The 27,022-nt window shown below is 36.0% G+C and overlaps 2 pseudogenes; one reads left to right on the top strand and one right to left on the bottom strand.

Annotated features, from left to right (window-relative positions):
• Window positions 1-26,554, top strand: LOC143411617 (coiled-coil domain-containing protein 122-like; annotated as a pseudogene).
• Window positions 3,599-5,347, bottom strand: LOC143411609 (phosphatidylinositol-3-phosphatase SAC1 pseudogene; annotated as a pseudogene).
• Window positions 26,555-27,022: the final 468 nt, after the last annotated feature.

A 27,022-nucleotide genomic window follows, 5' to 3' on the forward strand; every position in this document is an offset into this window, starting at 1 on the left:
AATGTCAGGCAACAAGGAAAGGAAGAGTGAAGAAGTTCCTAAAGGCGGTAATGAATCAATCTTAAGAAATAAATAATTAAAAGAACATCAACAAAAAGTAGTACCAAAAGACAATTATGTAGAAAGGAATAATAAATTAAAGTAGAAGGAGGCAGTTATATTTCACCAGGAAGAAATGTACTCAGTGTTTAGAAAAGCCATAACAACCTGAAAATACAGGCCTATGTTGAAAATCCATCAGCTATAATTGCTATTGAGTTGTTGTGGTGACGCTATAGTATATGTGCAAGTGGTCCAGATAAAAAAAAATTAGGTCAATCAAAATATTTATACTCTTCCAGAAAAGAACAGTTATGGCATTGCAGAAGACAGCTTTGAGTTGCCTGAATTGCCTGCTATTATTGCCTTTGATTTTGATTTTGTCTAGAATCAGGGAGGATTATCAATCCAAAATGTACTTTTCTTTTAAATCAGAAAAAAACACCTAATTTTTCATGTTCCAGTATAGAAACATAAGTGTCTTAAAATGTCTGCATTTTAAAAACATAAGTGTTTTTTTCATTTTAGAAACATAAGTGTCTTAAAATGTCTGCATTTAGTTTTTATCATGTACTTTATTCTTTTGTCTAGCTGTAGGCAAAGAAGATACATCATCATTAACTGAAGTTGTAAAACAAGTTGCAAAACAACAACAATCACAAACATCAGAAATAGAAAGAAACAAAAAACTTCTGTTTCATTGACAGGTAACTTATTTCATATAATCCTTTAAATGTCTTCAAAATTTAATAGTGACAAAATTTTTTAAGAGAACTTCATATTGGGAATCAATTTTAATTACACTATACAATCAGTCAACAAATATATGAAAAAGTGTTCATCATTGCTAGCAATTAGAGAAATTCAAATCCAAACTACTCTAAGATATCATCTCACTCCAGTCAGAATGGCAGCTATTATGAGACAAACAACAATAAGTGTTGGCGAGGATGTAGGGAAAAAGGTATACTCATATACTGCTGGTGGGGCTGCAAATTGGTGTAGCCAATATGGAAAGCAGTATGGAAATTTCTTGGAAAATTGGGAATGGAACCACCATTTGATCCAGCTATCCCTCTCCTTGGTCTATACCCAAAGGACTTAAAAACAGCATATTACAGGGACACAGCCACCTCAATGTTTATAATAGCACAATTCACAATAGCTAAACTAGGGCCCACTTTCGATTGAGAATTTTGCTAAGCATTTTTCTCAACATTGTCCTTACCCTTGCATTGCTCATGATTTATTTGGGAAGGAGTCCAAGTAAACAAATAATTGCACTCATGGTGATAGCATCAACAATAGAGGTAGGAACCCAACATATTTAACACTGAAGCATGAGTGATTGCAAAAGAAGTGATGTTTCAATCTTGGGTTTTAAAAGACAGTTGGAATTCACTGATTGATTGGGTATCTTGGCCAGTTATAAGATTAAGGGAACTGAGATAAGGAGGATGATATTCCAGATTAACAGAATCTGAGAAATTCACAGAAGCCTGAAACAGCATTGTACATTCATAGAACCCTAAGTAGTTTGAGAATGGTATAGTATAGAGTATGTTTTGAGAAGAGGTGGAAGATATATACCATGATAAAAAATTTGGACTTTATTCTAACAGTGATGAGAAACTTTCGGTTTTTAAACAAGAAGCAAATTAAAAATTGCTTTTATATAGAGACAATTCTTTTTAAAAATATATATAAAGTGCTTGTTATAATTCAACATCCATTCATGACAAAAATGTCTCAGAAAATTAGTATCAGAAGGGTACTTTGTCCATCTTAAAAAAAAAAAAAAAAAATCCTAAAGTCAACCATATACTTAAGGTTGGAAGACTGAATTTTTTTTTTTTTTTTAGAAAAGTATATGACATTTTATTTTTACTTATGGATATACAGTACACAGATTAAGAAATAAAATCATTACAAGGTTCTGAAATATTCATAGCTTATGACTTAACATACCAATAAGTCCATTCCCTGCAAGCAACCACATTAGCGGTTCAGACTTGGTCTTTGATGCAGTAGTTTTCACATCATTACCGTGAAATGCCCAGTAGCTTTTGGATAATATATTACAGTAGACATGAGCTATGTGTCAATATTCCATCTTTGGAACAAATTATGCTTATTTACATGTTAAGAATAGGTGGCTCTATCTACTTACCCTACTGTGAGTTTTAATGACTGATTTTAAGCTACACGGGGTTTTCCAAACTATTATTTCTTTCAGAGCTTCTAAAAGCAACAATTCTTATTAATGTTTGTAAAAGATTATATTGGAAAAGATAATGTTAAAATGAAGGCGCTTTAAGAAACATTTAAGGACAACATAAGGTACTACTATTGGGAAAAAACCTGTACATATTTTCAAGCAAAACACTGAAATATAGTAGCAGTGTTTAATTGAGTTGTTTCAAAATAGTAGTAACTACACTACCTTACATACTGTACTATTGTTGAAACCTCATAATTACAATTTGAATATACAATCTGACTTACAATTTCAACTATGCACAGCTTCTGAAGCATATTTTTCAGGTTTGTTTTTGCACATGAATTGAAGTTGAAGTTGGTCCTTGATTTGGAGAACTTTAACTACCTGGAAGCACTAAATTGTAGACACAGTTATTGATAGCCAACAAAAAAACGTGACAGAGAGAAAAGCAATAGTAACCTGCGTGGAAAAGCAGCTGTTGCCCTAAGTGCAATATCAGATCTAGAGAGGCCTCTGGGTCTCAATGAATAACCCCCAAAGAAACCAAAATGTACAGGAGGAAGCAGCTGGCCAGTCAAGGGTATTTCCCACAATGGGGCAGTCCTTAAAAAGTAGAGGCTTTGGACATTTAGCATAAGAGAGAGACTTCCCATTCTTTGATTCCATGCACACCTGGTAAAAAGACAGAAGTCTGTCTTGACCCTTCATCACACGTAAACTGCTGGTGTACTGCAGCAGCTCAAGCTGACTGAGGTGGAGGCAGCCCACCAGAAACTGAAGAATCCAGACCCCCATCCTCTTCCTCCTTCCCGTGAAGTCACAGACTATTTCATCATGCCATCTGATGTAAGTAAGAGACTTACATTTTATAGACATAGTAGAGTTAGCTCATTATTAAACTTTGAAGAAAAGTCCAAAGGTGTGGAAAAATATGCATGCTAATGGTGATTGCATCTACAATGACAATAACGAAACACCTAGAAAAATAATTGTTCTGTTTTAAATAATGAAAGAAGGTAATTTTAAAAAATATTACTCATCTGCAATAGCTGATTAACTTAACAATGAGTATATTCCTTCTTTTCTGTGAGCTGAATTCGGGTTATTTTTCAATTATAATATAGCTTCAAATTATAAATATAACCATCCCAACAGTAAAGAGATCATCAAGGCAGTAACATCAGATCAATTTTAAGTCATTCCTCCACACAGAGCACAAGAGGTGCTTTTGGATAAAGGCTTTAAAAAGACAGTGGCTGATATGGAAAGGGGTTAGTAAAGACTCCAGTTCTGCATCATGGAATCTTCCAAGCCAAGCCACTTTCCACAAACACAGATTCAGTCTATCTTTTCTTTCTGGACCAATCTAGGAGTATCAACAAAATCTTTGCCATTGTAAAGAATAATAAAAAATGTTCCAACGCTTGCAACTCCCCAGAAAAGTACATAAGCCAGTGTTTCTGTCCAAGTGTCACCAACCATAAGCAAACAGAAAATGCACATTGAAAAGGCAACAACCATAATAATAGACAAAGCCTGGAATTTCCAGTCCCTTGGAACACTTAAAGGACTATGAGATTCTAATTCATCCACTAAATAGTTCCCAAGAAATAAGTCTATGGAATCCTGTCTAAATCCATCAGAAAAGTTGATCTTGTAATATCATTTGAGTGAGTTCCAACCATCCCTTATGAGTACTAACTGAATTCTCTTCTCAGTTCTGGTAAAGTCAGTCTTCAAGGTACCGGTTCCAGCATATTGTTTGGCACAAGCATTTGCATTGTCAGCCCAAACATTTTTATAGATCTTCTCAAATTCATCTTGTTCTTCAAGCTTTTGTCCCACATGCAAAGCACCTGGTCTCTGAAGCTGGGCCTGAAAAGACCGACGAACTAACAAACTCAGGATCACATTAGTTCTATCCTAGACAATCCATACAATTGCTGGGGATCACGCCTTCCTGGTTTGTCACCACTTTGCCAGCAGAGTCTACTAGAAAATAATTCATCTTGAATTTCTGATACCTGATCCAATAAAATACTTAGTCGATCCCACCTCATATTTTTACATATCTTATGGAAGTCAAAGGCAATGTATCTGATCATTCCACTTCCCAAGGAAGACACCATTGTTGCATATGTTTGTTCAAGTGGTTTCTCTGAGCCCTTCTGGTTTACCAGATTGATTATGACTTGTTTTCCATAAATAATTACTTGTGAATCAAAATGCTTTGGAAACCATTCATATAATTTGCTTCTTTGTTGATCTGTGGCCATGGATTGTACTTGAGGTTTGGTCTTTGGGACCAGAAGACAGGGATTGATCCTCAAATGAAGCCCTGCTCCCATTATAGTGCACAATTTGTTCTGTTTCTACAAAGTTAGCTGCATGGCCTTCAGAATCAATTCCTCTTACATAATAATCCATGCCAGCTCTGAAACAACTCCTCCTGGAGATGAGAATCCAATTGAAGTATTTTCCATTGAAAGAACATGAGTGCATAGTAATAAAACCATGTGACACTGGAAGAGCAAAACGATGAACCTCAGGCTGAGCAGACAGTTCTCTTAGAAGATGACCATTCCATACAAATCGCTGATCTGCCCGTTCCAAGAGACTCATTTCTTGCAATTCTGGACTAGTGTTGGACAACTGCTGCAAAGTATGAGTCAAATCATATGTTGTTGAAAAGTAAAACCCATCCACACTCAAGACACGGTTTAGCATCAAAATGAAAGTTTTATTATCTTGTAACTGAATATCAGTTAAGTTCAACATTATCTTCTTATAAGAAAGGACATCAAAATCTGTTGCTTTCCAGATTACATGATTAAAAAATTCATCTATTTTTGTATTTTTGGTAATGATGATAAGATAATTACCTGCCACCAGATGGATTGTGCCCAGTATATGAAATATTGGTCTTGTGACAGCTGAAGGAGGAACATCTTTCTTGGCTATAAGGGTGACCTCTGTGGACACACAGTCAATGGTAAGTATGTCATCTGCTTCATCATCACAAGCTTCCACATAAAATTTTTCAGGTATAATATGCAGCTTCAGCCACTCGTAAGTCGTCGCTGCCATCCTACACCACCACTTCTTCTTCTCTGCCTCGCTGGCCTGCCCTGAGCCTCACCACCACCTCTGCTAATGCCTACCTGTCACCCTGGTACCCCAGCCACTGTGCCCGCCTCACCCCATCCCTTTGCCACCCCATGGAAAGAACCAAATATTTCTTTCTTCACATGAGTAGAAATGCAAGGATATCTGCCCTTTTTTCTATTCAGGAAGTTACTGGGAGTTGGAGCCAGTACAAACATGTAAGGAAAAGAAACAAAAGGTATCCAGATGAGAAAGGAAGAATGAAACTGTTTCTATTCACAGGTAGCATGATTATTTTCAGAAAATCCCAAATAATCTACAAGAAAGCTCTTAGTACTAAAAAGTATGTTGTAGGATAAAAGATTGATATACAAAAACGAACATTGATATACAAAACAAACCACTGTATTTCTATATATTGGCAGAAATATATAGAATTCTATAATTTTCAGAAATTCTATAATTCTATAATTTTCAGAAATTAAAAATTTTGAAGCGATTCCACTTACAATAGTACCAAAACTATGCAATACTTAGGGATCATTTTGACATAAGGTTTATCAAATCTATATGTTGAAAGTGCAAAATGATGATGAGAAAAATTAAACAACACTTAAATAAATGGAGACAGTATGTTGAAAATCAGAAACCACTGTCAGTTCTCCCAGGTTTACTTATAGATTAAAAGCAGTACTAGTAAAAATCACAGAAGGTTTTGTTGTTGTTTGCTTCCTTTTTGAGTAATTGACAGACTGATTTCTACAAGTTGTATGGAAATACAAAAGAGGACCTAGAACAGCTAAAATAATTTTGAAGAACAATGTTGGAAGTCTTATACTACTTTGGATATTTTTCAACACCAACAAACAATTTTCTGATTCTTGCAATGCCAACTTCATATTGAATAGTTCAAGTTCTGATATTATTTGAGGTTAGCATCAGATCTCACAAGTTAAAGGAATCATCCCCACAAGGCTTCCCCATTTCCAATGTCAATGATAATTCCCAGACCACTCATATACTCATACTTCTGACCAACTGACTATAAATCAGGGGTATTTTATTCAGTTTTTTTTTATCACTATCATAAATACTTGAAAAAAATAACTTAGCTTTGTTTTGGCTCATGGTTTTAGAGGATTCAGTCCATGGTCAGCTGGCTCCAAGGCAGGAATGTCATGGAACAAAGTGTGGCAGAGGAAAGGTACTTATCCCATGGCAGTCAGAAAGCACAGAGAAAAGTAGGTGCCTAGGATGAATAGTCCCCAGGGTGTGCCCCAGTGATCTATATCCTTCCAAATGCCTCATTTTCCTTTAGTTCCTGCCACCTCCCAGTAGTCCATGCAGCTGTCTGTGGATTATTCCCCTGATGACATCAGAGCCCTCATGATCAATCATTTTCCAAAAGGCCACCTTTGAACCTTGCTGTACTGAGGATCAAGCCTTCAAGAAATGAGACTTCAGGGAAAATACCAGATCCAAACCACAATGAGGGTTTCTCATGTCTACCCCCCATCCATACTCAAGGCTTAACAATTTGCTAGAGTGGATCACAGAACTCAGAAAAGCACTTTACTTACTATTACTAGTTTATTATAAAAGATACAATTCAGGAACAGCCAAACAGAGAAGATGCACAGGACAAGGTGCTGGGAAGGGACTTGCATAGAGCTGCCATATGGCGCACACCACCTTCCCAGAACCTGGATGTGTTCACCAACCTGGAAGGTCTCCAAAATTCATTATTAAAAATTTTTTATGGAGGTTACATCATGTAAGTTGACTGATTATTAGCTCAACTTCTAGCCTCTCTCCTCTCCCAAGAGGTGGGGGCAGTGTAGATAAGGACTTTAATCAAGTCTCAGCCTTTCTGATAGCCAGTCCCCATTCTGAAGCTCTCTAGAAGTCCATTGAGAGTTACCTCATTCCAAAACAAAACAAAAAACAAAAAAGACCAAGTTTTTAAAACATTAGATAGTAGAAGAACACTTGAATATCTTCATGCCAGGAAAATTCCTTGGAAGGAAAATTCCTAGGAAGAAAAGAAGATAGGTAGGAAGGAAAAGGGGAGAAAATGTTTGGGGGTAATGGATATGTTTATTATCTTAATTGTTGTGATGACTTTATGAACATAATAATATTAAAACTCATCAAATTGCAGCTTCAGTATGTATAGTTTCTTTCATTCTACTTTGCCTCAAAAAGCTAGAGCAAAGGAGCATACAAGACTGAGAAAAGAGAAAAGAGAAAGATAAAAGAGGAGGAGGAGGAGGATGAAAAACAAGAGGCTGATTAAGAGGAAGAAGAAGAGGAAGGAGTAGTGGTAGTAATTTAAAGTTGGAAATGTATTGAAGGAAAAAGATATTAAAGCTAGTAATAAAATTTAACAGCCTGTTACATTTGATCAGAAAAGAGAGGAGATGATGACCAAAGTAGTGTTCATCTCCTCTCCCTGTATTAATAAATAGAGTTGATATCCTAATGTAACTGACAGAACACTTGTCTCTTTCCTGACCATGTGCATCACTCACTTAATAAACACTGAGTACTTACTTTGTGCTAGTACTATCGTAAGCATTGGGAACATGGTGATAAGGACAGAAAAGATTCCTGCAACCATAGAGTTACTTTACAGTTAGGGGAGGCAAAAATTAAGGAAGTTTTCTTAAAAAAATAATAAAATAATGGATAATTTTAGACACTGATGGGTTCCAAAAAAAAATGTAAAGGAGGGCAATGTATAGAGAGTAAATGTGGGAGGGGAAAGGGTGTTTAAATTATATTTTGAATCCGAGAAGCCTATTTGGAGGAATAGTAATAAAGCTGAATTGTGACAAGACCCAGCAGTGTTAGAGAATTTTTTTTTTATGTCATGCTGGGGATTGAACCCAGGGACTCATGATTGCCAGGCAAGTGCTCTACCACTGAGCTTTATCTCCAGCCCAGGGTTGAGAATATAAGGTAGATGGAAAAATAAACAATTACAAATGCTCTTGGGAAGGAATTAGGCCTATTTAATAAACAGAAAGGAGGCTAGAAGAAGGGAGAATTGTAGATGAGAAAGATAGCAAAGTCGTTAGGTACTAGAGCATATAGAGCCGTATAAGCCACTGTGGTGAATTTGAATTTTATTATTAATGCAATGGGACATCACTGGAGAATCTTGAGCAGGGAAGTAGCATGACATGATAAATGTCTTTCAAAGATCCTTCTTCCTGATAAATGGAGCCTAAGAGAAGGACAAGAATGATAGTAGGAAGATGATTAGAAATTAGGCCACACCACAAAGATTGGTCAGAAGTAAATGTGGGGATTTATGTTAGAGAACCAATTCTCACATTTTGGTGGGAAGTAGGATGTGGGATAAGGGAAATGGAAAAATTAAGAATAACTTTATGGCTTTGGATTATCCAGGTGGAAAATGGTGTAGTTTGTTGGAATCAGAAGTAAGGAGGAACATGTTTGGTGTGTGGTGTGATTTGTCCATAAGGTGTCCCCTAAAAGCTCCTGTGTTAGTGCGGGAATGTTCTGAGGTGCAATGACTGGATTGTGAGAGCTTTAACCTTCTAATCAGTCCATCCTAGTGTGAATGTACTGGATGGTAACTGTAGGCAGCTGGGGGTTTGGCTGAAGGAGGTAGGTCACTGGGGAAGTGCCCTCTAAGGGTTCATCTTCCCTCTGACTTCCTTCCTACTTTCCTCTGTCTACTTCCTTGCCTCCATGTCTTCCACTACTCCCTTCAACTATGTTGTGCTGCCTCACTTGGGCCCAGAGGAATGGACTGGACCTCTAAGACTATGAGCCAATATAAACTTTTCCTGATTCCTCCTCTCCATCGTTCCTGTTGGGTATTTTGGTCTCAGCAATGAAAGGCAAACACCGTGTGTAACTTAAATATTTTCTGAATATATCTAACTGAGGTGTCTATTAGACACCCAAACAGAAATGTCAAGTGAGCATTTGAAATATTAGCACTGAAGACAAAATTGAGTTTCACCAGCATATTGTACTTTTTAATGTACTTATCTTTTTGGTCTCTGTCAGAAAAAGGATTGAAGGCCTTTGTCTTTTTAATACAATACCTTCCTCCCAACATTAAAACTTTATTTAAAGAGAATGACTAGAAAAAAGGAATGGAGATAGCCAGCAATTATTTTGGTGGGAGGATTTATAGAATTTGATGTATAGTTTTTTTAAAAAAAAAAAGCCATACTGTTAAGTACTTTGGGGGAATATAGAGTTATGTTAATTTGCATTTTGGTTCTCAATTTTTCATCCCTTTCTATATCGACACCCTTTCCCATATCATTATAATGTTCTCACATCATGGGTAGACATACTTCCACTCCTTGACTCTTGAGTTTGATCATGTGACTGGCTGGGGCATTAGCAGATATGATTTCAGCAAAAGCTTTTTAAAAGCTCTTAAATAGTTGAGCTTTGGCTTTTCTGTATCTGCTATCATCATGAGAAGGACACGCCTGGACTGACCCACTGGAGGACAGGAGACATAATGTAGAAGCAAGACACCCCTGCCAGCTCAGTTCAAAGCCAACCTAAATTATCTTACAACCAGCCAAATCCCAGACATTTTTTTCTTTGGTAAATACATAAATACTTAAATTTCAGATGTACCTGTATATTTAAAAGACATAATACATAGTACATAGTACCTGTATACTAATGTAGGAGAGAAACAAAAAAAATTACAAACTGCCTGACTAGAGTTCAAAATTCAAAACCAGTATTTGACACTTACTGGTGAAATGATGAATTATCTTTGTTATTCAACATCTCAGAACCTCAGTTTCATTATCATACAGAGCGAATAACAATGGCAACTGATGAGGGCACTCACCCATACCATTGCTTCTCATTTCTTAGTTTTACTTGGGAAACTGGATCCAAAACTCTGTGATTAATTTCATATTTTCCTTTTTCAAAAATGCCAAGAGAAGAAACTAAATGAATATGTTTCCTGAGTAAGGGGACTTAAAATTTCTGCCTAAAAAGCAAAAATTTTGAAAATAAGCCGCCCCAGGGCAGGGATGTGACTCCAGTGAGCACTTGCTTAGAATGCAAGGCCCTGGATTTGATCCTCAGGTACAGACACACACACACACACACACACACACACACACACACACACACAGGTGTTTGAGATGTGATTAGAAACACCTAGCCAAGCTAGCCAATCCCCTCTTCTCCCAGTCATATGAATCACCTAGCCAACCCCGTCTTTTCCCAGTCATGTCAATAATGAACACCTATTTGTTGTTGTGTCACTGAGGTTTTGTGGTTCTGGCAATAGATAACTAATACAAGGGGAAATAGGCTAGGAAGGGAGGAAAAATTAGTCTTTTTGGGACATGAGTTTGCCACGGCCAAGGGCATCTGGCTATGGAATTCAAAAGTCACTTTTATTCTCCGTATCATCAGTAGATGCATAGCTCAAAATTATAAGTATGGGCAAGGTAACCCAAGGGTTATGTATGTAGAGAGGGAGAAGAGGGAATGATGAATTACTGAACTCTGAGGAAGACCTGTGTTTGAAGAAATCACTGAGATTAAGAAGGAATGCTCAGAGATAGCTAAGGAAAACGAAGAAGAGTGGTGCTAGGAAAACTCCTTTTAAGGAGGCACCAGTTAGCCATGCCCAATGCCCTAGAGAGGTAAAGTAGATATTGTAGATATCTTAATACTCATTTTACAAGTGAAGAAGCAAGGTGGGATGGGTAATTAAATTTGTTATGCATGATCACACAAAATAGTGAACAGCAGTAAGGGTTGCTGGAACCTAGGTCTAGGTCTTTTATTTTATATTATTTTTTAGTGCTGATGGACCTTTATTTTATTCATTTATTTATATGCAGTGCTGAGAATTGAACCCAGTGCCTCACACATAAGAGGCAAGTGCTCTACCACTGACCACGATCCCAGCGGGTCTTTTAATTCTTGAGTCAGGGTTTTATCATTTTTATTATATTGTCTTCCTTGACACCCATAAATATATTATTAAAATATATTATTAAATGATTTTAATATTTTTATACATAAAATATTAAAACAAAATGATGAAATTTAACATTTAGAATTAGATGACCATTAAAAAGCAAGAAATACAAAATTACATACAAGAGGAAGTGAGGGGAAAGGAGAAAAATATAAGGGGGAGAAATGAACTACAGTAGACGGGGTAGAGAGAGAAGAGGGGAGGGGAGGGGGGAGGGGGGATAGTAGAGGATAGGAAAGGCAGCAGAATACAACAGACACCAGAATGGCAATATGTAAATCAATGGTTCTGCAACTGATGTGATTCTGCAATCTGTATATGGGGTAAAAATGGGAGCTCATATCCCACTTGAATCAAAGTGTGAAATATGATATATCAAGAACTATGTAATGTTTTGAACAACCTACAATAAAAATTAATTAAAAAAAATAAAAATAAAAAGCAAGAAATAAATAACTCTGGGATCTTTCTGAGAAAGTAATTATTGTTACATTATTGCATATTTCCTTCTATTATGCATCAGTTCTTTTCTGTATCTGATTAATGTATATATTTATGTTAAGTGATTTTCCTATATGCATTATGGATCAAAACAATTTTCCTCTCATGCTGAGTGCCATGAATTAATAATGATAATGTTGAAATATATTACAGAATGAACTTCATCAATTTGAAAAGCAAATAGCAGCCATCTCTGCAGAAACTAAAGAAACAGAGAGGCAAATTTATCAGAAGGATGCTGCCATAGAGAATTCCAGACTTCAGTGTGGAAGCCTGGAATCTTAAATCAAGTCCTTATATACAGAGAATGTGAAGCTTAAGTTTGATATCGAAATGGCCCAAGAAGATTTTGAGGAACGCATGATAAAATATAAGACTTACTATGCAAAAATAAAAGCACATAAAGACAGTTTGGGGGAGATAGAAAGCCAATGGTCATTTATGATTGAACTCTGTGAAAAAGGAGATCTAGTAAAAAAACTAAAGACAATGAAAGAGGAACTTATACAAGGTCTCCAAAATCCAGGAGGGAACCAAATGACACAAATACAGGTTTGAATTGTTACTTATCAAAACTTTTTCTTTCATTCTAGTATGTATTAAATAGTACATTCATCATTAAGTTAATAAAATGCTATTTTATTACATTCAGAAACTATTTTCACAATTTTTAAGAACTTGGATAAGTACATGAATTTAGATAACAACTACCTCAAATGTGCAAATGCATAAAGGAAATATTTACAAATACATTGTGGATTTCTAAAAATATATAGTTAAACAAAATCACAGTGAACAATTAATCCATGTGTTGCAGAAAGTATAAATTCAGAGAAAGGTTGAGGTTCTAGCTTCTATGCCAATGCATCCAGACCAATTCCAACCAATTTAGTATGCTGTTATGGAAAGAGTCTGAATTAAGAATTGCACTTTAAACATCTTTGTATTTCTCTTACTATTCTTTGAAGTCAATAATAAGTACAAACTTAAAATACCATTTTTTTTTTTTTTTGCTATTGAATTAAGTATCCTTTGCATTGTTGTCAGGCAAATGCCACAATAAATATCACTTTCCTTTATCTTAATTTGTTTGTACTTCTGAGTTTTCAAAGTAAGGTAGCTTTGTTTGAATAATAGTTATTTATCCAGTATACCTATAAAAGTCATAATCTAATCCCAGGTATCAAAATTAAAATTTAATTTATCTACTTTTCTTAAAATATGGCCACACTGAGTGTTGCAGATTTATATGAACCATGCCTTTCTGACTTGTATATTTTAAATTTAATAACTATACAGGAAGACATTTCAAAGCTAAAGAATGAAATTATAACTGTAAAAGAATCTATCAATGAAAAAACTTGTTTTCTTGAGGAAGAAAAAAGGAGACATGAAAAATTAACAAAAGAAATAGAGGTAAGTGTTAATTATTGAGATTTCAATGTTTTATAAGATCAGGTTTTAAGCGTATGCTATATTCATGTTTCCATAGTTTACTCTCAATTATCAAAACAGCTAGAGCACAAAAAATTATAAAATTCAGCAGATAAATACATATTATTAATAGATAGACCTCCTCATTCAAAGATGTTCAAATATGTGAATATGTTCAAGCAAAGAAAGTACTACTATTTAAATATGGCCTAGAATTCTTTCAGGTCTCATTGCACCCACAGCTTGATATCTGCTTAATGGCAAGACAGTAGAGGCTATAGTCATAGAAGATGACAATTCCTAGACACCAGATACTCCTCGAAATAAAGTGAAAGACAATGGAAATCATCCTCATTCTAAATCTCTCTGATTACATATTTGTAATTCTCAAGAGCCAAGTTTTAAAAAAAGCAATATGTAAAACCAAAAATGAGACAAAATTCTCATCACCTGCAGACTTTTACAGTGAATTATTATTTACATGAATGGAGAACAAATATGGTAAAGAACACATTTTCAATAGTAAAAATGCTTTCTACTATGACATTATTAATATGAAAACTAAGAAGATGCCTATTATCACTTGACTATGACTAATCTGACACAATATAAAAAGCATCTGAAGTATTAAAGATAAAATCCTCACCCTTTCATGTTCTCTATAAAGAGATACCATGGAAGTACACCATAACAATAGAGAAGACAAGACTCAACTCTTAAATTTTTTTTGAAGCTGGTAAGGTGTAGAACACCTGGAGTTTTAAACACTATTTGTGTCTGTATACATTGTTAAAAGCATTTTGGAAAGGAATTTGAGATTATGTAGTACTTTTCTTATGCTGACATGTTTTATCAAGGCACAATTGTCATAAGTCCATAAATTGTAAATGTTTGATTTTTTATTTTTATGTGTTCTTTTTAGTTACACATGACAGTAGAATCCACTTTGATATATTTAGTCAAGCATGGAATATATTTTATTCTAATAAGGATCCCGGTCTTGTACATGTATAAGAAGATGTGATTCACTATGGTATGTCCATATATGTAAATAGGAAAGTTGCATCAGATTCATTCTGTGTCTTTTCTATTCCCATCTCTTTCTCCCTTCACTTCATTCCCCTTTGTCTAATGCAATGAACTTCTTTCTTCCCCATCCTATTATTGTGGGTTAGCATCCACATATCAGAGAGAACATTCAACCTTAGGTTTTTAGGGTTGGCTTATTTCACTTAGCATGATAGTCTCCAGATCCATCCATTTACTGGCAAGTGTCATAAAGTAATTCTTCTTTATGGCTGATTAACATTCCATTGTGAATATATACCACAATTTCTTTATCTATTCATATGCTAATAGGCATCAAGGTTGTTTCCATAGTTTAAGTATAGTGAAATGTGCTGCTATAAACATTGATGTAACTTAATCACTTTAGTAGGCCAATTTTAACACCTTTTGGGTAAAAATTGAATAGTGAACTAACTAGATCAAATAGTGGTTTCATTCCTAGTTTTTTGAGGACTCTTGGTACTGTTTTCCAGAATGGTTGCACTAGTTGTAGTCTCACCAACATTGTATGAGGGTAGCCTTTTACCCACATCCCACCAACATTTATTGTTACTTGTATTCATAATTATCATTCTGGTTGGAGTGATGTGAAATCTCAGTGTAGTATTTGCTTGTTTGTTTGTTTGTTTTTGAATTTCAAAGTGTATTTTGACATTTATTTTCTATATGATTTACAGACATTGAACATTTTTTCATATATGTTTTAACTATTCATATTTCTCCTTTTGAGAAGTGTCTTTTTAGTTCCTTTGCCCACTTATTGTGTTATTTGGGTGTTTTTAGTTTTGGTTTTGGTGTTAAGCTTTTTCAGTTCTTTGTAGATCCTTATGTGAGGTGCGGGTGGCAAAGATTTTTCTCCCATTCTGTAGGCTCTCTCTTCACACTCTTGATTGTTTCTTTTGCTGTGAAGAAACTTTTTTGTTGGTGTTCTGTAATTTTCATTATATAGATCTTTCAACTCTTTCGTTAGGTTGATTCTCAAGGTTTTTTTGTTTGTTTGTTTGTTTGTTTGAGGCTATTGAGAATGGGGTAGTTTTCCTCACTTCCCTGTTAGAGTCTGTAAACAAGTCTGGATGGCGCCTGGCAAAATGCCAGAGGGAGTGGTTTGTAAAGTAACAAAAGCAAGCCATTAAGTGTGGAGATTCCTTATTGGTTGACTGCTGTATCTATTTTATGCTAATTAGATAAGCTGTGTAAAATGTATTAATATCGCTCAGATCCTACAATAAAGGGCTCCCTCTCCTACTGTATCAACGTACACAAGTTATTCGTCACCCCCCGGTTATTCTGCTGCAGCCGGACTGCGGCAGATGGTGGCCCATTACGGGGAGCCCCGGGACACTCGGGGGTAAGTGATGAAAAAAGCTGCCGGTCCATAGATAGGACGGGAGCAATCTGCTCGTCCCTAGGCAGATAGGGCGAGAGGAAAAATGGCCATTTCGAGAAAATGGAGAAGATTGATGCAGTATGTTTGTGTCTTGTTTTGTCTTGAAATGTTGTATTGTCTTTGTGATGAAAATATGGAAGGGGTGAGAAGTAAATTGATAAGGGAAAAAGGCACCCCAGTGGAACCAAGAATAGTTAGGGCATGTGTTGATAAAAGCCCAGAAACTCTAGTCAGAAAGAAAAAGAAAGTTCAGAAGAAGAAGGATTATCAAGAAAAAAGTTGCAGCAAAAGGCTATTACTGAATACTTTTCGATACCAAAGGGTACGTGAAATGACAAGGCGGCTGCCACCTGCCCAAGCCGATCATGGCACAGCAAGAATTTTCCAAGCGGCAGTTGCTGGCTCTTCCCCGCCCCCCTGCCCGGGGGAGCAGAACGCCACTGTGAGCCCAAATCTAGACCTGACCTGGAGGCACAGTCTCGCAGGCTTTTGCTCCCTGTGCCAGGAAGCAATTTGATTCTGGGACTCTCCCCAGGGCCATCTGGGGCTGCCCGGGATGCTACTGCTGGCAGAAGACGCTACTGGCGTCCCTGAAGTTTGATCATTTCCAAGGCCAGTAACTACAATGGGTCTCCCACACCTGGAGGCTGATGAGTAATGAGTACTATTAAGGCTTATTTCAAATGTAAAAAACCTTGAAATAATGTACTAAATTGTTCAAAAGGTTGTTTTCTTAGTGAAATGCTACAGAATTTTCTTTAGCCATCCGGAGTTCCTGCCTTCGTCCCAGTGCCGGTGAAACAAAGGTGAAAGAATTTACAGTGTTGCTGAGAACCAGAGGAAACTTCGGCTGAGAACCCGAAGAGACTTCGGAGCTGTTGCTGTTTCTGCTGCTACAACTTAAGCTAGCTGCCTGCAGAACTTACCTGGACTGTGATTTACCTGGACTGTGAGTTAATCTATTGAGACACTGTTTTACCTGGACTGAGATAACAAACTGTAATCTACAACAAATTGTAACCCGGTATCTTTGCTAATGGTGTCATTGCTGGTATAATTTTTCCAAGGGCTTCTTGCATGGAGCCATCAATTGGATTAATATTGTAACATTTTGTATCCTCCCTTTCTGTTTCTAGCAGGTTATTTATGGTGTTTCTGTAAAAAACACTATGGTCGTTATTTAAATTAAACAAAAGGGGGATATGTTAGAGTCTGTAAACAAGTCTGGATGGCGCCTGGCAAAATGCCAGAGGGAGTGGTTTGTGAAGTAACAAAAGCAAGCCATTAAGTGTGGAGATTCCTTATTGGTTGACTGCTGTATCTATTTTATGCTAATTAGATAAGCTGTGTAAAATGTATTAATATCGCTCAGATCCTACAATAAAGGGCTCCCTTTCCTACTGTATCAACGTACACAAGTTATTCGTCCCCACCCCCCCACCCCCCCCCACCCCCCCCCACCCCCCCCCCCGTTAACTGCGGCACTTCCCTTTCTGAGCATTTGTCACTGATATTCAGAAATGCCTTTGATTTATGAGTGTTGATTTTATATTCTGCTATTTTGCTGAATTCATTTACTAGTTCTAGAAGTTTTCTGGTGGAACTTTTAGGGTGTTCCAGGTATAGAATCATATTATCAACAAATAGTGCCAATTTGAGTTCTTCTTTTCCTATATGTATCACTTTAATTTCTTTCATCTGTCTAATTGCTCTGGCCAATGTTTAAAGAGCTATGTTAAATAGAAGTGGTGAAAGAGGGCCTCCCTGTCTTGTTCCAGGCATTTGCAGGTAAATGGATGGAGTTACAGAAGATAATGCTAAGTGAAGTTATCCAATCTCAAAAAATCCAAATGCTGAATGTTTTCTTGATATAAGGAAGCTGATTCATAGTGGAATAAGGAGAGGGAGCACGGGAAGAATATAAGAACTCTAGATTGGGCAAAGGGGTAGGAAAGGAAGGGAGGGGGCATGGGGTAATTAATGATGGTTGGATGTGATGATCATTATTATCCAAAGTACATGTATGAAGACATGAATTGGTGTGAGTACACTATGTATACAACCAGAAAAAATGAGCTCTATATGTGTAATAAAATTGTAGTGCATTCTGCTGTTGTGTATAAAAATAAATAAATAAAATTTTAAAAGAAACTTTTTTATGTGATACCAACCCATTTATTGATTTTTTATTTTACTTCTTGTGCTTTAGGAATTTTATTAAGGAAATTGATTCCTAAGATGACATGTTGGAGTGTTGGGCCTACATTTTCTTCGAGCAGGTGCAGTGTTTCTGGTTTAATACCTAGGTCTTGATCGACTTTGAGTTGAGTTTTGTGCCAGGTGAAGATAGGGATTAAATTTTATTTTAGTACATATAGATTTCCAGTTTGTTTGAGTTGATTTTCATTTTGATTAATGTAAACATGCATCTATGTTACCATCATCTAGATCAAGACATAGAACTTTCCCAGCATGTCCAGAAAGTTGTTTTGTGCCCCTTTCATAGGCAAACTGCAATTTCATCAGCTGAGTTTTGAAAAGAGATTTACTGAGAAATAACTCATGTTCCAGTCACCATTCAAATTATTTAATTCAGTGGATTTTAGTATATCTATGGATTTATGCAACCATCATCCAAATTTTAAGAATTTTCTTCACCTCAAAAGAAACCCATTACTTTCACTGTGACTTCTCCATCTGTCCTTGTTTTATCCCTAATTTTGTTCCACCCTGCTTTTTCTGCCTTCCTAATCTCCTAAGATTCTGTCTTTTTTCATTTCCTTTCTTGCTAGAAAACTTCTTAATTCATTATCCTAGGGTAGGTCTGAGAGTGCCAAATTCTTTTATTTATTTATTTTTTTATCTGGGAATATCTTGGTTTCCCCTTCTCTCCTGAAGAATGTTTTGCTATATATAGGATATAGAATTGTGGGCCAGCCGTTCTTTCCATAGCTGAAAAATACTGTACTACTGGAACCCTTCTGGCTTCCATGATTTCAATGAGAAATCTGCCATCAGCAGACAATCTCCCCACACTAGTGTTTGTTTCTTGTTTCTTCAAGATTTTCTTATCTCTGGTTTTCATAAATTATACTATGATATGTTTAGACATGTATTTATTTAAGTTTAACTGTTAGTGTTTCTTTCACCTTTTGGATTCTAAAAGTTTAGTCTTTGGCCAGATTTGGATTTTTTTATCCATTATGTATTTGAATACTTTTTCAGTTTCTCTTTGTCCTCTCATTGCAGAACTTGAATGACAGAAAAGTTAGGACTTTTCCTATAGTCTCATGGGCCCTTGAGACTCTCTTCTTTTCCCCCTCTCAATCTATTTTTCATCTATTGCTCCAACTGAGTAGGTTTTTAGTGCTCTTTCTTCTAGTTTATTAAATTCTCTTGTTATCTCCAGCTACTATTGAAATCCATGTAGATTTATCATTTGGGTTATTCTGTCTTTAATTCTTCAAATTTTAATTTGATGTTTTATCTTCTATTCATCTGCCACAATTTTCTTTTTTTTCTACTTTTTCTAGGCATGTCTGTAATTGCTTGTTGAAGTATTTTTATAATGCTTGGTCTAAAATGCTCATCAGGTAATTGTAACTTCTGTGTTATTCTGGTGTTAGTGCTGATTACAGCATCCACCAATGCTATTCTGCTAACTGCCCTTGCAGCAACTAATTGAGGAGTGAACCCTGGAGCAAGCACAGGGACTTCAACACGTGGCCTCAAGCCCAGGGCTGTGCCTACAGGGTAAGCAGACTGCTGATCACCTGCCTAGCACAAGGGGAGTGGCCTGCCACTCAGATGCCCTTAACATATGCCATGTAAGCAGTAATCCATGCACTTGTCTCCACAACAGAATAATTTGTTACCACATTTTCTAGCTGTCTACTTGAACAAATCTTATGGTGCCTTTTAGGTCTCCTTTTCTCCCTTGCTTCTCTGGGGTTTTCTCATAGAACTGGCATCTAGCTGTGTAGTCATTCTGCAGCCAACATTAATACATGAATACATTTTTCAGCTGTACAGCTACATGTTGTATTGTATCAAGTTATACAAGATTTGTTCATGATCTCCAGGAGCTCTGAAAGTGCATCCCCCTGTCTTTTCAAATTTTCAGCTCAGATTGTTCAAAATTTAGGCAAGAGTAAACCACCGAATACTTTGCAAAATGTCTGTTATCACAAAACACTGTTTGCAGCACTCATCATTTGCTAAAAAATTCTGCACTGCTCCAATCTCCTTCTGGATTTGGCAAATAACATTTTTCTTTTTTAACTTTGGACTAAAAATCACTGACTGTTGCTCAATGCTTTGTATTTGAATATTTGAGTTTGTATGCTTTGTATTTTTGGTTCCCCAATTTTTCCCTCAATGACTCATAGCTTATCTTTATTCTCCACTCTCATCTTCAGTTCCCTTCTTCCAAAATGTATAAAGGTAGACAATAGACAGGGGGATAAAAAGACATTTTGGGATAAATATTTGGAAAATTTTTTTCATTTAGGTATAACCTAGAAATACTAAAAATATTTATTTGACAGGAAAAAAATACTGATATCTAAAAACTATGTTCATTTTTTTTCTGAACCAAAAAATATAAAAGAAACATTGACATTAAAAAATATGCAATGCAACCCTTAAAATCTACAAAGGCTGTCAGTAAGATATTCAGAAAGGACAGAAAAAAAGACTCAAAAATAAGAAATAAGTAATAAAAACTTTCTGGTATTATCCTCTCTTTAAAAAATTGGTTGTTTTGAGAAGTACATTATTCAAATTAATGACCAATTCACATCAGGCAGTTATTACAATTACTGTCTTAGGTTCTGATGATAGAGAAGTGAAAAAAAATTAATAAGTATCACGTACCTCATGGAAACTGCACTATAGTTGGAGAGACAGGCATAAACAAGATAAACAAAGCATTTTAGATAAAAATAGGAGGATTAAGAAACAAATATGGAGAAGGTCTCTTTGGGGGAACACCCTGAAATATGTGAAGGAGATAGGTATATAAATATAAATAGGTATATAAATATCTAAGGAAGAGCTTTCCAGGCAAAAGGAAAGGTATGCAAAGATTTAAAATGGAAACGTGTCTGGGCTCAGGGCATAGAAGCACAGTGTGTCCAGAGTAGAGAAAATGAAGAGAAAATTAGTAGGAAATGAGATTGGGTGTTATTCTGATTATATATGTTCTTGTTCACTTTTTTCAGTGTGTTTTGTGAATATCAAACCTATTTCTATTGGCTTTATCTCTGCTTGGGTGGCAACAGTCATTAAGTAAATGTAACCATCCATGTCTTAGGGCAAAAGCTATCTCTTTCCATTTTTTTTTTTTTTTTTAGTTGCAGATGGACACAATACCGTTTTTTCTCTCTAGTTCCTTATTTTATGTGGTGCTGGGGATTTATCCCAATGCCTCACATGTGCTAGGCAAATACTCTACCCCTGAGCTACAACCCTGGCTGCTATAAAGAAGTTTTCTCTATAGAACCTCTATATCCTTAACAGTTTAATGCTGATCAAGTTTTAATTTTAGGACACATATCAAATCACAATGCTACTTGTAGAGTCTCAACAAATGAACTGGCCTCTAACAAAGCTCACAAAGTGACCTTTGCCTTCATGAAATCACCTCTGAGCCCAATACAAATCTATACTTGTCAGAAAGTGCCGCAGCCCGGCTGCTGGGCAAAATAACCAGGGGGTGACGAACAACTTGTGTAGATTGATACAGCAGGAGAGGGAGCCATTTATTGTCGGACAGGAGCGGTATTTATACATTCCATACAGCTTATCTAATTAGCATAAAATAGATACAGCAGTCAACCAATAAGGAATTTCCACACTTAATGGCCTTACTTCACAAACCACTTCCTCTAGCATTTGGCCAGACGCCATCCTGACTTGTTTACAGACTCTAACATTTCTCTGGCAAAATGCCAGGCGCCATCCTGACTTGTTTACACACTCTAACAAGAAAGTACCAGAACAGAACTTCCAGCACATGTTCCTTCACTTGCCTGTTTTTGTAATACCCTTTTTATGACACTCTCCTGAAGATATATTTTTCCTTTAGATTTATGAATGTCTTCTTTAAGTCTGTCTATGGTTAATAACAAGAGTTCTACTAATGGGACTCTGCACATCTTTACTCTGAACCATTGTGAATTAATTTCATAGCCTAATTATTGGAGGATAAGTTTAGAAGTGGGCCAATTTACAACTGACCAAATTTACTAACCAAAAGTTTGCTCTAGATATTTCATTACTATTAATACATCTGATAAACATGAATGTGAGTGTATTCAGTGACATGTTTTTATTAACATTTTATATGTATATATGGAGAGAGAGAATGGATATGGTATGTGTAAATGGATACATATCCTCTTGAATATATTCAATGTATTTAAAACTTCTTTTGGATATAGTTTCATTATTAACATATTTCAAATTAAACTCATTCATTTCTAATATTTTAAGGGTGTTTTTTTTGCCCATAGATCAATAAGACTAGTTTACCAGTTGGGATAAATTTTCTACATTTGCAGAAATAACAAAAACTGAAAACTTAAAAGTTTCGATATAAAGTTCCAAGCAATTTTTGTGAAATGTTAGTTGACAGATTCTCACTTTGTTTTTCCAGCAGTATTGTTAAATGCTTAGATTGTTTCTGTTCTAGTTTCTCTGCTCCACCTGAAGAACTGAATTTCAACATAATTATTTTCCTTTGCAATTGTGTATGTTTTATTTTATGCATTTAACAAAAAATTGTGTGAAGGTGTCCATGGTCTTCATTATATTATCAGAAGGACCCATGGCAAAGTCAAGGTAAAGGACTCCTGGGCTAATGGGAAAGGTAGGAAAGAGACAGGGAACCAAAGAGAAGATTCAGCAGATAGCCTGATCTGGTCCTAGGAGGAAGAGAAACTGAGGGATAGAGAGATGGCACATGGTCCTAAGTCCTTGGAAACTAAGAAGCATGGCTCCTATATGGTTTTGCCAAATCAATTATTTTTATACATTTGTAAATTAGGATTTTGAAAACTTGATCCTTCTTTGAATTGACCAAAAAACACCTTCCTGACTTGCTAGAGCACCTCTAAAATATATATGAAATAGATAGCTTTTGTAAGTCTCTTGTTTCTTTCATTGTATTGGTTAAGGTAGTGCTAAAAAGAGATATCTGTTCACACCCCTGAGGACAGCCAAGACCAAAAAGGCAATAATATGTATAACAATAACAAGAATATGAAGACATTGGAAGCTTCACACATTACCCTTGGGGATGTAAAATGGCGCAGTCGTTTTGGAAACTAGTTTGGGCACTTCTTCAAATGATTAAACATAGTTATCATATGTGTCAGTCAGCTTTTCAAGGCTGTGACTAAAATATCCAATAAGTACAACTTACAGAAGGAGAAGTTTATTTTGGGTTCACACTTTGAAAGTGGGAGAGTTTCAATCCATAGTCAGTGGACTCCATGGTTGTGGGCCTAAGAAAGGACAGAACATCATGGTAAAAGGGCATGGCAGAGGACTGCTGCTCAGCTCACAGCATCGAGGAAGCAGAGAGTGGGGAGCCAGGGACAAAATATAATCCCCAAGGGCATGCCCCAGTCACATGCCCAAGTCCTACTTGCCTCAGTCACACCCCACCTGCCTACAGTTACCACCCCATAATCCATTCAAATTATTAATCCAAGTGGATTAATGCACAGAATAGTTTACAGCTCTCAGAATGTAAGCATTTCATTTCACCACTGAAATTCTTGAATTGCCTAACACCATTAGCTTTTCAGGGCATACCTCATATCATTATATATGTTAGTCATATGGTGTTATCAAGTCATAATATCATGTCACCTACTAATTCTCCTATGCATATGCCCAAGAAAAATAAAAACATGCACATGAACACTTGCATGTAAATGTTCATAGCAGCATGATTCATAATAGCTAAAAAGTGCAAACAACTCAAACATCCCTCAAGTGATAAAGTGGATGAATAAAATGTGGTAGATTATATAATGGGCTATTATTTGACAGTATAAAGAATGAAGTACTAATGCATCCTATGAAGTAGTATGCATACTACACCATAGATGACCCTTAACACATTATGCTAAGTGAAAGAATTCAGTCACAAAAACAACATATTATATGATACCATTATAATGAAATGTAGGCAAATGCATAACAAGAGAAAGATTGGTGGGGATGCTGAATCACAATAAGTGGTGGTAAAGGTGCTCCCTCTCTCACTGTGAGGATAAGTGCTGGCAAAGCCATGCTGGTGGGAAACGGAACCCTTTTTTTTATGTAATTGAGACTTTTCATTTTCATGCTCATGTTCCCAACAGGAAGCATGAATATGTTTAATGCCAAACCAGATTAAATTTCAGATGGCTAGAACACAACAGGTAGTTCATGCCTTGAAGGATGTTCTACTACCCCTCAGCATTTCCAGAACAAAAATAGAAGGCTGTTCTTCTATCTCAGAACATTGGGGACAAAACTGGTAATGGACAACAATCATTCTCTGAAAGCTCACGAGAATTTTAGGCACCACATTGATTATATCAACTAAGAACACAAGCCCATATTTCCGGCCTCTTAGAAAGCCTAATCATTATGCTTATTGCACAAAGCCCATCATATGTAGGTTTATTTGATTAAGGAAAAGTTATGTTATATACCTAGGAAAGTTAAGGCATATAAAGATACATTCTCCTCTTTTCTATAAATCCTCTTTTACTTCACATAGGGACTTAAGATGAGCATAGTTAATATTGTCCATAAGTGGACTGATATTTAGAACTTGCCTTTCACTGAAAGAGATTACAAAGATATAAGAACGAGTGCACCTTGACTAAGAAACTCTTTGAGAAATCAGATCAACCAGTTTTATGAGAATAAATGTTGGAATTAATTTAAGTAGCTTTATAGGACATTTTTAGAATAATGTTAGAAATATTATTTTATTTAGATTCTTGGGTTTAGAATTCTTAAATTTTTAGCTGTATGGGTTCCTAATATGCTTTAAGAATAGTTTATAGACTTTAGGATATTTTAAGTATAATATTTAAGGGGACTTCTTTAGATGGGAATTTTAGATTAGAAATAAAGTACAGGTATACTTTAAACTTAAAGGTTAATGAAAGGTTAGGAGACTTAGTGTCTGGTTATGTAGTTTGGCATGTGTTAATAATAAAATAGTATATCTTGGGAAAAATAGTGCATCTTGGGAAAATCTGAAAAATGTAAATTAGTGTCACATTTTATTAATGATTTTGTACTCTTAATAATTGATAAGTAAATGTCACATCCTGGAAAAATGGAAAGAAATAACTATATTATCTCTTAGATCTTAAGATCGATGTATGGGTCTATCTCAGTGAACCACTGAATATAGGAAATGGAATCATTTCTATTAAATGATGGCAAGAAAAAACATTAGGCAAATTGAATTTAACAGTTTGTTATTAAAAGAACAATTTGTGAATTGGGCAGCCCTCAGAACCAGCAGAGGTTCAGGAGATCCTTTCCATAATATGAGCAGGTAGCATTTCTGGACAGAAAATGAAAGTGAGGTAGAGAAAAGTTTGATTGGTCACTGCTTAGTGTTGGCCTTATTTGAACATGTTCTGATCAGGTGGCAGCCTGTGATTGACTGGAAGCATGGCTACAGTAATTGTCTGAGACTTGGCCATTTGTTACAAAAGTATACTCCTACATTAGGTTCTCTGCTAGGCTATATATTATATTAGTCTGCTTTTTATCACTGTGACAAAAATCCCTGACAAGAACAACTTTGAGGAGGAAAAATTTATTTTGGCTCACAGTTTTAGAGGTCTCTGTCTATTGTCCTCTGACTCCAATGCAAAGGACACCCGTTCAACTCATGCCAGTTAGGAAGGATAGAGACAGAGAGATCCACCAAGAGAAGAGAAGAGGGTACTAGCAGGGAGAACAAAAACTCTTCAACTAGGTCCCACCTCCCAGTAGTACAATCAGCTATCAATGATGGATTAATCCACTGATGAGATCAGAGCCCTCAGGATCCAATCATTGCCTGAAAGCCTCACCTCTGAACCTTGTTGCATTGGGAACCAGGCTTTCAGCACAGAAGTTTGTTTGTTTGTTTCTTTTTGAGGGGAGCACATTGCAGATTCAAACCATTACACATACTAATTTAAGTCACAGTTCTGAGAAGGGAGTCAGAATAAATTTAGTTTAATGCTGCCTTGAGAAACAGAATGTGTTCCATCAAGGATGCTCACTTGGGTTCAATTCTCAAACACCACTAGCACTTGCTAGCTATGAAAGCGTGGACCAATGACTCTTTGATCTTTGGTTCCTTCATGAAAAATGAGAATGATAATACCCCCATCATAAGGTGTTCTGAGAATTTACTTATATGCAGAAATCTCTTGGCACAGCATCTAACTTGTAATAAGTATTGAATAAATATTAATCACACAATTACTATTTACATTTACTATTATCATTATTTACAATGGTTTCTAATCAAATGCTTTCCTCTTAGAGTAGGCAAAAGATCTTTCATGGCTGTTGACTGTTCTTCTCAAGCCCTGTTGATGTATGCTGTTCTCTTCACAGGTGCAACATAAGAGGTGCTATGCAATTCTTAAGCGTTTACATTGTCAGGTGAACAAGCTTCAATCACATAGAAGACAATGGCAATGGAGCATTCAACAGCTGGAAAAAACGGCAGCTGGAACTAAGAAAATGTGTTGGAATGAAAGAGTGACATTGCCATTGGGCAATGTGGAACACAGACCATGACAACAAAACTTTGGGGACAGAATTTTAAGAAAACCCTTTGGTTGCTTAACAACCAACTTCCACTGGCAGAGGCCTGACTAAATGACAGATGTGTTTTCTCTTTTTTGAATCAGTTATCTGTTGGTTAAAGTACCTCCCAACCTTACAACAGATGGCACTAGATAGACAAAAGCAATGCTTACAAGAAAACAGTGGAAGGACAAGTGTGAATAATATATTATGCTTACATCTTTTTTAAATACCTTTATTTTGTGTATTTTTATGTAGTGCTGAGGATCGAACCCAGGGCCTCACATGTGACAGGTGAGTGCTCTACCACTGAGTCACAGCCCCGACCCCCATTATGCTTACATTTTAAGAATGTTGTATTCATTACCCTACAAAGTAAAAAATTAGAAGAAGAGAAACAATCGAATTTTCAGTAATTTAAATT

The sequence above is a fragment of the Callospermophilus lateralis genome, chromosome 12 (assembly GCF_048772815.1).
Source record: "Callospermophilus lateralis isolate mCalLat2 chromosome 12, mCalLat2.hap1, whole genome shotgun sequence".
NCBI lineage: Eukaryota > Metazoa > Chordata > Mammalia > Rodentia > Sciuridae > Callospermophilus > Callospermophilus lateralis.